This window comes from Mustela putorius, unplaced genomic scaffold (assembly GCF_011764305.1).
Source record: "Mustela putorius furo isolate JIRA1106 unplaced genomic scaffold, ASM1176430v1.1 tig00003834_pilon_pilon_pilon, whole genome shotgun sequence".
Taxonomy (NCBI): Eukaryota; Metazoa; Chordata; class Mammalia; order Carnivora; family Mustelidae; genus Mustela; species Mustela putorius.
Genome location: NW_025421987.1, coordinates 96,113,230 through 96,125,107, shown reverse-complemented (window position 1 = coordinate 96,125,107; position 11,878 = coordinate 96,113,230).

Genomic DNA, 11,878 nt, shown 5'->3' with positions numbered 1-11,878 from the left:
CGACTGAGCCACCCAGGTGCCCTTTTTCTTTTGTTTTTATTTACCACCTTGAGACCTAGGTTTTGAAATTCAGAAGCCAAGAATTGACTCCTTTTCTTTTCCTGCTTCCGACTTTGTCTCGGCATTAATTAAGGATGGTTTTAGCTGTCAACAGTAGAAAACCTGAATACCAGTGGCTTGAGTAACAGGAAGTTATCTTTCTTATACAAGATGTCCAGAATCAGGCAGGCTGATACTGGTTTGGTGGAGACAGGCCTGATAACCCTTGGCCTTTTTTTCATATTTGTAAGATAGCTTTTGAAGCTCTAGACATCAAAATCAATGTTTGAGGCAGGAGGAAAGGGAAGGGCAAAGCAAAAACTTTCCCAGAAACCCCAAGCAGTTGTTGGTGTTTTTCTCATTGGCCATGATTGTGTTATAGGGCATAATCTCAGAAAATGAATTCTCAGCCAAAAGTCCCTGACGTTCATGATGATGGGACCTGGGTATTTGCCCCAAATTAGATTCCACAACATAAGAACTCCCTCTTATAGGGATGCCTGGGGGGGGCTCAGTCGGTTAAGCGCCTACTTCAGCTCAGGTCATGATCTAAGGGTCTTGGGATAGAACCCAAAATCAGAACTCCCTGCTCAGTGGGGATTCTGCTTCTCCCTGCCCCTCCCCCTGCTCATGCTTTCTCTCTCCCTCTCTCTCTCAAATAAATAAATAAAATCTTTTCAAAAATGTCTGGGTTTTCAGGAGAACAAATAGGAGATAAGTTTTAGTAATGCTTGTCTATAATGTTATGATTGGTCTTTCTGTCTCTTTCAGGGTCGTAAAATTTCTCTGGAGAAGGAATTTGGGGGAGGTTTTGTTCCTGTTTTCCCTTCTGGGAGTAAATCTTCCCTGAAGAGGTATTCACAGCGGCCTTATTTCCTAGATGTTGCTTTTAGTCACATAAGAAAGCTCTGAGAAGGCTATTTTTTCTGCAATTGTTGAATCTCAAATGTCTTCAGCTTAAAATAATCTTTATACTAAGTGACATATTTTTGGGTGGCATATTCTGAGCTCCCTTACTCAGCATTAGGTATTCTTACAAATCTATTGTTCTTGTGTTGAGTTCTCTCTCTCGGGACTAGGTTTTGAGACTCAAATCCTACAACTAATTTATTTTCCTCTCTTTTTTCCTGGCTGAACTCTTCCCAGAGAAATGAATGTCCAATAGCTTCAATGAGCAAATGTGACCAAATAATGCAAGTACAGAGTAAAATATTGGTTCATATCTCAAAAACAGATCCCGTCTTACATAGGTGACATCACTGAACCTCCTCAGCGATTCTGTGAGGAAGGGTTTATTTTCTGTTTCACAGCTGAGGAAACACTCAGAGAAGTCAGGACTTTGGTTACAAGGTAAATTTGAATCCACATCTATCTGATTCTAGAACTCTCTTCTTGTCACTTCACATATATTATGTATGCATCAGCCTTTGGAAGTGTAACCTGAAGGCTCCAGGCCTTATCAGCGCCTGGGGATGCGAATGGGGTCACATTAGCACTCACCAAGTCACCCTTCACTTTTTCACACAGGATCTCAGCCCCTTCACAATGTCTCCCAAAGAGATTCTCACAGAAGTTCAAGAACAAGTTTACTGAGTATTGCTTTTGTCTGGGCTCTTCTCCCTGGCGAGGAGACCTGACCCAAAACTGATGCTCATGCTGCCTGCTGTACCATGAGTAATGAGGTCCTTTTTCTCTGACCCAGCCATCTCAGGACTTCTGCCGACATCCGTGAGACAGGAATCGGCTCACTTTTGAGCTTGTAGGGAGAGTCAGATCCCATCGCAGACCCGATACCCAGCACAGGCTGGTGGTTGGGTTCGACGTGGTGGCAGCCACACGGAGCAGTCGGGAGCCCAGGCTGAAGTGGCTGCAGTAAGAGCTGGTAAAGCCAAGGGCATCCAAAGAGAGGATGCCATGTCCCTACTAAGTTTCTCTCTCCCCAAATCTTGGGCAGCTCCCTTCCCTGCTCACTTTCAATGGAGAACCTGAAAACTGGAGCCATCAGGCAAGAACTCCATTGACCTGGAGTCACAACACCCACAGATATGTCTGTGTCATTTCACTCACCCCATCCCTTCGCACAACGGAAAAGCCATCTCTCCTCCCGCTCAAGATCTATCCCTTCTTTCGCCTTCGTGTGTGTAGATGGCGACGTTCCTTCTCAACGAGAGCCTCTCCGCTGGCATTTCAGTGTGCCCAGGTGCCTCCTCTTCCCACCCGGCTCCCCACCTCCTTTCACAGAGAAACTTCCCTACGTTGTTGTCCACACAACCGCCTCTGTTTTTCTCCTCTCCTACTCACTTCAGAACCACTGAATGCGCAACTCCACTCACACAGCACCCAGTCTGCTGGGGTCACCTAAGACTTCAAAGTTGTTAATTCCTATAGATGTTTATTGGTTTTTATCTCAGCTGAATTTTGGGGTAGAATTCAGCATTTGCTTATTCCTCCTTCTTAGGACAAGCTCTCGCTCTTAGCCTCCAAGGTACTGTATCTGCTCATCTTTCCTCCTATCTCTCTGGCCCTCCTGCCCTCTCTCTCCTCTGCTGCTGTTCTTCCCTGGTGGCCATTCACTGTGTCTCAGGGCTTGCCCAGGCCCATCCCTCTTTTCCTTTGTGGGGCAGGAAATCCTACCGTAGCCTCAGCTTTAAGTGCCAAAAATAAATGTGACTTACACATTTGAGGTGTTATATAAATAAATTAAATCCTTATGTTTACTTCATATAATTTATATTTAGCAAGGCAGCACATTTTGGGCTTCTGGGTGGTTCGGGTGACTCAGTCTGTTGAGTATCTGACTTTTGATCTCAGCTCAGGTCTTGATCTCAGGATTGTGAGTTCAAGCCCCACATTGTGCTCTGTGCTGAGTGTGGAGCCTTCTCAAAACACAAGTGCGTGCGTGCGTGTGCGCACGCACACACACACACAAAACAAGGCAGCACATTATACTTGAAAGAATTGGGTTTTAGACTCTGATCTGGATATAAATTCTGACTTTTTCCACTTACTGTCAGAATCCCCTTGGGAAGTGTTGACGGCCCGGGTCTCAAGTTCTTCCTCTAGAAAATGGGGCATCCCATGCCCTTACTTGGTGTCTAGAACTGCACATAATCCCTTCCTTTTTTCCTTCTAAATTGGATCTTCACTTATTCCCTTTCTGAACAGAATAGAGTCAGAGTCCCGTCTCTGGAGTCAAGTCCTCGGTTCAAATCCTTACTTGTCCTCACTATTTCTCTCTGACCTTGGGCAAATTACTCAATCTCCTTAAGTTTCAGGTTCCTTCATCTGTAAAATGGCATAAAATGGTATCTACCTCACAGAATTGTTGAAAGGATTAGATGAGATGTTAAGCACATAGCATAGTACCTCACCATAGTTAGTTTTCAAGAAATGTTAACTCTTAGAAATATTATCTGATACATTTAGGCAGTCGTATTTCAGTTTTGATTACTTGAAACTTTAGGACTGTCCCCAAATAAGATGCAGTTTAGAGGTGATGAATGAAATTGAATAGCTCGAGGAGGCTGGCACACGTTTTACTAAGGTTAATAATAGAGTAAGTTAGACTCCCGAGTGTGACTCATAGGAGTATCATAATCTGAAACTCATACATCTGATGCCTGTAATTGGGACTTCTTTTAAACATATAATGATAATTTAGTTTTTAAATTTTATTTATTTATTTTAAGTAAGTTCTATATCCAGTATGAGACTCAAACCCATGGCCCCTAGATCAAGAGTCAAATGCTCTACCACCCCAATAAGCTAAATTTTTTATAATGAAGATGGAGGAAGCCAATACCTTCTGAATTTAGCATTTTTGCCTTTATAATCCAAAGTATGTGCTATTAGTAGTGCTATCCTTGACTGATGTCCATTATAATAAAGACCAATACATCCAAAGATCACATAATGTCTTTGTTCCTTGATATTGCTCCTGCATCCCTCCTCACCGAGAGCCCCAGGATCAGAAGGGGCATAAATGGGAAAGGTGTTGAAAAGCAAAGACAATTCTGGAAAGAGTGACCTGAGGGGGAGAATGAATGCTGGGATTATCCCAGGCAAGGTGTCTCTTCAACAGCATTTCCAGAAAAGCTCTGAACTGTTTTTTTTTTTTTCGTGTTTTTTGTTGTTGTTGTTGTTTTTCTAGTAAGCTCCATGCCCAACATTGAGGCCAACATGGGGTTTGAACTCACGACCCTGAGATCAATACCTGAGTTGAGAGCAAGAGTTGGATGTTTAACCGACTGAGCCACCAGGTGCCTCTGCTCTTAATTTCAACTTGTCTTTAAATACCTGAAAATTTGTCACTGAAATGAATAAAAAGTATTTGGACACAATAAGTAGTCACATAATTGTATACAAGAATAGGGGTTCCTGGGTGGCTCAGTCGGTTAAGCATCTGACTTATATTGGCTCAGGTCCTAATCTCAGGGTCATGAGATGGGCTCCTTGAAGGGCTTAGAGCTCAGCCTCTGCGGGGAACCTGCCGAGATTCTGTCCCTTTGCCCCTCCTCCCACCCACACTCTCACGTGCTCTCTCTCCCTCTCTAAAATAAATAAATCTTTTCAAAAATATATTTAATTTGTTTATTAGGGAGAGGGAGCATGCATGAGCAGAGGGAGAAGCAGGCTCCCTGTGAGCAGGGAGCCAGATGCAGGACTCTATCCCAAGACCTTGAGATCATGGCCTGAGCCAAAGGCAGAGGCTTAACTGACTGAGAGACCCAGGCTCCCTAAGCTAAATAAATAAATTAAAAAAAAAAATAGTCCATGTGAATAGGTGTCATCTCCTCCTCATTACTGCTTAAAGATAGCTAAAATAAGGAATGGCGGAGAGAGTAGAAGAAATAGATGACTATCCCCAAATGTAGAGTGAAACTGTCATTTAGATAGATCTGCAGACAGGGTAGAGAAACAGGTGAAGTTCAACACTCCTATTACTTTAAAATTACAAGCTTTAAAAAAATGTACCTTTATTAAGGACAAAATATGTGGAACTAGTATAATAACCTGAGGAAGCCATAAGGATTTTTTCCCCCTCCCTGTTAACTGTTTTCCTCTGTGGTCCAGGGGCTCTCTTGAGACACAGGGGAGCATGTAGGCAGGGGTGCCTTGTGATATGGGAACTATGCAAAGGGTCATCGAGTGATCCATAGGAACCAAAGAGCATGGGTTACAGATTTCATGGATTATTATTTTTTTAAAAATTTTATTTATTTGAGAGAGAGAGAAACAGAGAGAACATAAATGAGGGAGAGGCAGAAGCAGACTCCCCACTGAGCAGGGAGCCAGTGCGGGGCGTGATCCCAGCACCCTGGGATCATGACCTCAGCCGATGGTAGGTGCTTAAGTGACTGGGCCACCCAGGTGCCCCTTCATGGACTAATTTTTTAAAAATTGAGATATTAATTAGTTAAACTTGAGATAAAATTTACATGCAATAAAATGCATAATTTTAAGTGTACTGTTCAATGAGTTTTCAAGATATGGAACATTTCCATGATTTTCAGTAGCTGGTATGCTTCCTAGTCTAGTTAAGAGTACCACTCAGGGGCCTGGCAAGAGATAGATGGCTCAGTTAAAATGAGATAATTTGAGAAGAGGGATTATTTATAAAGGCGTGGGCATGGTGTGGGGAAAGCACAAGATGGTTCCTTGTAGCAATGCCAGAGAACTGTTACCACTCCTAGATCAGAAGGGTAGAGAGGAGGAAGCAGTTACCAGATCCAGGAAAGAGAGGCTGTGTGGTGAGTACTTCCTTACGGGGCTATGACTCAGTTGAGACATGCAGCCAGCCAGCCAGCCAAACCAGGGTGATCCTGGAGAGAGGTGGGGGAGATAAGCACTCCAATCATACCCACCTCTCCCTCTTATTTCCTGCTAAATATAATTCAACTAGAAGTCAGAGGGTTAGCAAGGCCCCTTACAGGTTATCTTCTTGGGGCATTCCAAGGACAAGAGTGAAAAGTGGAATCTGAAGGGGCAATCAGAAAATGGGTTATACTGATAAGTGAGTTTAAGGAAGATGGAGCAAGACCTCTGGTGGGAAGGTTTTCTTGCGGGGAGCGGCAAGTGGGGAGGAAAGGCTGTTGCAAACTCAGCGGTTTCTCAGGCCATATGATCTATATTGTTTAACTACTGATGCATAACAATGTAACCACAGGGGCGCCTGGGTGGCTCAGTGGGTTAAGCCTCTGCCTTCGGCTCAGGTCATGATCTCAGGGTCCTGGGATGGAGCCTTGGCTCACCGCTTCCCCCTCTCTCTGCCTGCCTCTCGCCTACTTGTGATCTCTCTCTCTCTCTCTCTGTCAAATAAATTAAAAAAAAAAAAAGTAACCACAGTGTCTTGAAACAACAGCATGTAGATTATTACCCAGTCAGAAGCTGGGCACCGCTTAGCTACATCTTCTACCTGGGGTCTCGCAAGCGGGTATCGAGGTGTTGGTAGGGGCTGGGTTCTCATTTGGAGGCTCCAATGGGGGCAGGATCTACTTCCCTGCTCATGTGCTTATTGGCAGCATACTTCTCTGTAACATAGAGAATTTTTTTTTTAAGATTTTATTTATTTATTTGACACACAGAGATCACAAGTAGGCAGAGAGACAGAGAGAGAGGGGAAAGCAGGTTCCCCACTGAGCAGAGAGCCCGATGCGGGGCTTGATCCCAGGACCCTGAGACCATGACCTGAGAAGGCAGAGGTTTAACTCACTGAGCCACCCAGGTACCCTGAGAACTTTGGGTTTTGCTGGCTGTTGCTTTGAGGCTGTCCTCAGCTGCTAGAGGCCACTCATGCTTCCTTGCTGTGTGAGGTTCCCCAGTATGGCTTTAAACACTCATCGCTGGAACAGCCAGCCTGGGGAGGTTAAAAGGTGCAGTGGATCAGGAGCAGCCATTGGGCAAGAAGGGGAAATGCCAAGGGGTCCTAGAGGTGGAAGACCTCAGAAAAACATCAGCAAGCATTCATTTTCAGAAGGTGAGGGCCCCTGTGGGCTGAGGAACTCCTGTGTGCAGGTTCCTGGAACAAATAGGGCCAGGCATAAGCATTGCAGGGGAAAGCAGGGAAAGGCAGGGGGATGCAGGGGGTGGGCAGGAGAGGCAGGTAGAGAGGAAAGTTGACTAGTGGTGGTGAATTTGAGAGGGAATCCCTTTAGAAAGCAGAGACAGTATCCCTTGGTAGCAGCTACCGTGATTAAAGAAAAGGAAGCAGTAAGAGGCAAGAGACTGCCAGAAATAGAATGGGATTTTAGTTTTTATGGAAAAATAACAAGAGGGGCACCTGGGTGGCTCAGTCATTAAGCATCCGCCTTCGGTTCAGGTCATGATCCCAGGGTCCTGGGTTCAATCCCGGCACCCAGCTCCCTGCTCAGTGGGAAGCCGGGTTTGCCTTCTCCCATTCCCTCTGCTTGTGTTCCCTCTCTCACTGTGTTTCTCTCTGTCAAATAAATAAAATCTTAAAAGAAAAATAAGAATAGCCAGGTTATTGTGAGGGAAAAGAAAAAAGAGCAATTCAGGCAACTTGCTGTATCATAAAACTTCAGTAGTTAAAACTGTGTTAGACACACGGATGGATAGCATGGCAATGAAACAGAACGGGAAATCCAGATATAGACCGTAATATGTTTAGTATACAGTAAAGAGGCCTTCTCAGATCAGCGGTGATAATGGGCTTTTTTAAAAAAAACATGATTACTTAAAAATTAAAGAATAAATAAATTACTCTCGATATTGGGGTTGTGAGTTCAAGCCTCACACTGGATGGAGAGATTACTTAAAAAATTAAAGAATAAATTTAAAAAAAAACGTGATGGGGGTGCCTGGCTGGCTCAGTCAGAACATGCAACTCTTGATCTCAGGGTCATGTGTTTGAGCCCCACAGCAGGTGTAGATACTACTAAACAAATAAACAAATGAACTTAAAAAAATGGTGATAGGAAAATTGGATAAACAATGGGGGCAAAAAGTTGAACCATAATTACTCCATACAGTAGATTAAACATCAAATGAGTCACATACACTGAAATGTAAAACGTACACACACAGACACACACACACATTTCCGGGAGGGCGGGTAGGAAGGGTAATACCTCTATAGCTGTGGAGAAAATCCTTTTAACAAAAAAATCAGTATTTGTTTTTTAAGTGATTAAAAATTAAATTATGTAAAGACACACTTCGGGGCGCCTGGGTGGCTCAGGGGGTTAAGCCTCTGCCTTCAGCTCAGGTCATGATCCCAGGGTCCTCGGATTGAGCCCTGCATCAGGCTCTCTGTTCAGCGGGGAGCCTGTTCCCCCCACCCTCTGCCTGCCTCTCTCCCTCCTCGTGATTTCTGTCAAATAAATAAATAAATAAATAAATCTTTAAAAAAAAAAATGACATACTTTAAACATGGCCAAAAAAAAAAAAAAAAGGCTACTCAAGCCAAATGACAAATTGGTGTCAAAATATAATATTAACACTCAATAACTAAGACCTCAAATCTGTTTATTACCTAAGAAATGGACAGGTATGTTGGTGTCTGTTGATCAGCATTTCACAAAGCAAAGGTCAATCGTATATAGGGGAGCGTAATAGTATTGATGGTATGGAAAGTGTTCCCTGGCAATAGACCACTGATGATTAGCTGACTTCTAAAGGCTGTCACTGACTGGTTGGTTTTCAGAGGTGTGTTCAATGAATCAAGATGTCATTGATTCATTAGACAGGCTTATAACCTATTCTGGCAAGGTTACTTGTTACCACAGCTATAGAACAATCTATCTTTTTCTCAGAGTGTGGGGACTTTTTTATTCCCATTGGGAAATTTTTTTGTAACTTACTACAAAGAAAGGGCCAATATTCCCAAATACATAAAAAGTCCCTAGAAATAAAGAAGTCCAACAACTCAGAAAAATAAGAATGCAAACAGAAAAAAGTATTGTTCTTAGAACTTAAAAAAAAAGAAACTCACTTCAATCTCATTCAAAATAAGTGTTTTCTATAGTAACTGCTCTTAAGACTGGAGAAAAATAGAAACAGATTCCATAAAATTAAGGTAAAAATGAAAAAATAATGTTTTTTCTCTTCTCTCACCAAAATAACTTTTTGACATTTAAAAACGATTCAGTGGCGGGGGGCACCTGGGTGGCTCAGTGGATTAAGCCACTGCCTTCGGCTTGGGTCATGAGTCCTGCATCGGGCTCTCTGCTTAGCAGGGAGCCTGCTTCCCTCTATCTCCTTCTCTGCCTGCCTCTCCGTCTGCTTGTGATTTCTCTCTGTCAAATAAACAAATAACATCTTAAAAAAAAAAAAAAAAGATTCTCTGGGGTGCCTGGGTGGCTCAGTTAAGTGTCTGTCTTTGGCTCAGGTCTGGATCCCAGGATCCTGGGATGGAGCCCCACCTTGGGTTTCCTGCTCAGTGGGGAGCCTGCTTCTCCCTCTGTCTCTGCCCACCCCCCATGCTCTCTCTCCCACTCACTCTCTCTCAAATAAATAAAATCTTTAAAGAAATAGAAAAATAAAAGTAAAAATAAATAATTTAATGCAAAAGCCACCAAACTTAGAATAAATGTTTCAGAAAAATATATGGTACTCGAAGATTTATTTTAAAGATTTTTTTTTAAGCCAAAGGTTGGGCTCCATTCTCATTTTTCTTTTCTTTTTTTTTTCTTTCTTTTTTTTAAATCTTTTGCTATTATGCAACATTAAAATTGCTACTTCTCCCCCTCTCCCAAAGACTTAGGTAATTAGGCCACTTACCTATTTTTTGGTTTGTAACCTGTTCTTATCAGCAACCCCCCAAAATTCTCTTCTAAAAATATACCAGTTAATGTAATTTTGAAATTTATGCAAATAAAAGCTTTAAGCAGTTTGCTATGCATTTGCCAATAGAAGTAATCAAGTAAAAAAATTTTTTTCTTACATGATGCTTTTGCAAGCAGGCAATCATTCTTTAAATCCTGGGATTTTGAACAGTTTTTAATTCAGTAAATTAAGAATACGGTTGTATAAACTACAACACTTCTAGCTCTTTGGAAGTGGAACAATTCTCTCACATGTTAAAACCAAATTGATCCGTGGTATTCTCTTAGTGCTCTTGCTAAAATTATACAATGTCTCTGCCATCTGATTTTTTTTGTAATCTAGGTTTACTCTGGAGAGTTACTTCATTATGATCTACTTCAATTACTCAAATGTCCTCCTTTAAATTTTATTCAGGATCTCTGAGATGTACCCAGAAACACACTCCTGGGAGCTCTGGGAATTTAGTGATACTGCTGGAGGCCTTCATTTTCCATACAAGAAATTTTAGAGAGGCGTGCCTCGCGTCCCTGTAGGTGAGGAACTGGGTAGCTGGTAGGGAGTCAGGACAATGGTGGCTTTAGGTGATGTTAGTCTGTGTGGAGTGGCACGCCCAAAATGCTGAATGATCAACTCTGATCAAGATGGGACACTCAGATACCATGAGCCCAACAGAAGCTGGGCAGCTGGGAAGGTTCTCCATTATTTACTTCCATAGATCCTTAGCAAAGTCTTACTTCTGCACATTTGTGCTTATGCATCTCCCCCCCCCCCCACATTACTCCATCTTGTCAGGATAAAAGCTTTCTGTAGTTTTACCTTAGAAATTTCAAGACCTCTTAGTCCCAGAAACCACTGAAGGGAATCCTCTCTGGTGTGGTTCCCCCACCCTCTTCTCTCTCAGCTACAAAAGACATTTTCCCACTCTCCCAGGCTCCTCCTTCAGCAAGCTTCCCGCTCTATTATAGGAAGTACTAGGAGGCAAGAGGAAAAGGGTTGTCTTGGTTTTTGCTGTTCCTATCAGTGCTTCCCCAGCAGTGGCAGTTGACTTGTTTCCAAATTCAACTTTCCTAAAACAAGACTCGCTGGACCCTTTCGGAGCACCAGCAACACCTACGAGGGTTCTTTCTCAAAGGTTTGAACACCAGCTCCGCAGTACACCCTCCCCCACCTCTTAAGTGCCTCGTTCTAGTAACTCAGACTCTTCCCTTCTGTTTCCCAGCTCTGAGGGCAGTAGCCACTTCCTGCAGTTACCATCTTTGGGTTAGAGATGTGTCCGTTCCCTTTGGTCTAACACTTGTCTAACCAATTCCTTTTTATAACCTCTGCTGAAATACTGTGGTTCTTGTTTTCTTAACTGGACTCAGATCAATACACTACATTTGTCTACTATCAACTGAGCAAGGAATGGGGTTCTCATCCCCATCCTGGGACTCAGGAAAGTCTGGGGTCAGTCTAACCTGCAGTAAAAAATGGGACACAAAAGTCCATTACAGGACTTGAGAGAGGGAGATGAAGGATACAAAAACGTGGAGACTCCGATTTCCAGGGACAGAGCCTGATTGTGGCAACCTGGAACTACAAAAGCCAAATTGAAGAGGATAGTAAAAGTAAAATGTAGAGTCCCTTCAGTTGAACTCAAGGTTGCTCCAAGTCCTGCCAAGACAAGGCAAAATATTCTACGGGGAAAAAACCAGACTCAAAATTTAAAGTTATAATTGTTTATTAAGAGCTTTATGCAGGAATAAGAAATGGGTCAACATACAGTAGTGGCTCAACTCCCATCTTTTTAATCTCAGAGTTTCTAGGGTTTCGCACACTTTTATGCACACCAGCTGTGAACCAGTACAGGGACTTGTAGAAGCCACTTAGGATTTCTGAGAATTCAGTTTCCTTTGGGAGGCCAGGGACTCTTGTGACCTGGGGACTTAGAAGCAGGGGTCTCTTGTGATGCAGGGAGCTGCAGACATGCCTGGCAGAGCTGAGTGGAGTCTCCATCAGTGGACGGAAGATAAATTGCAGCTTATTGGATGCCACATTTGGAGATTTATGGGAGACG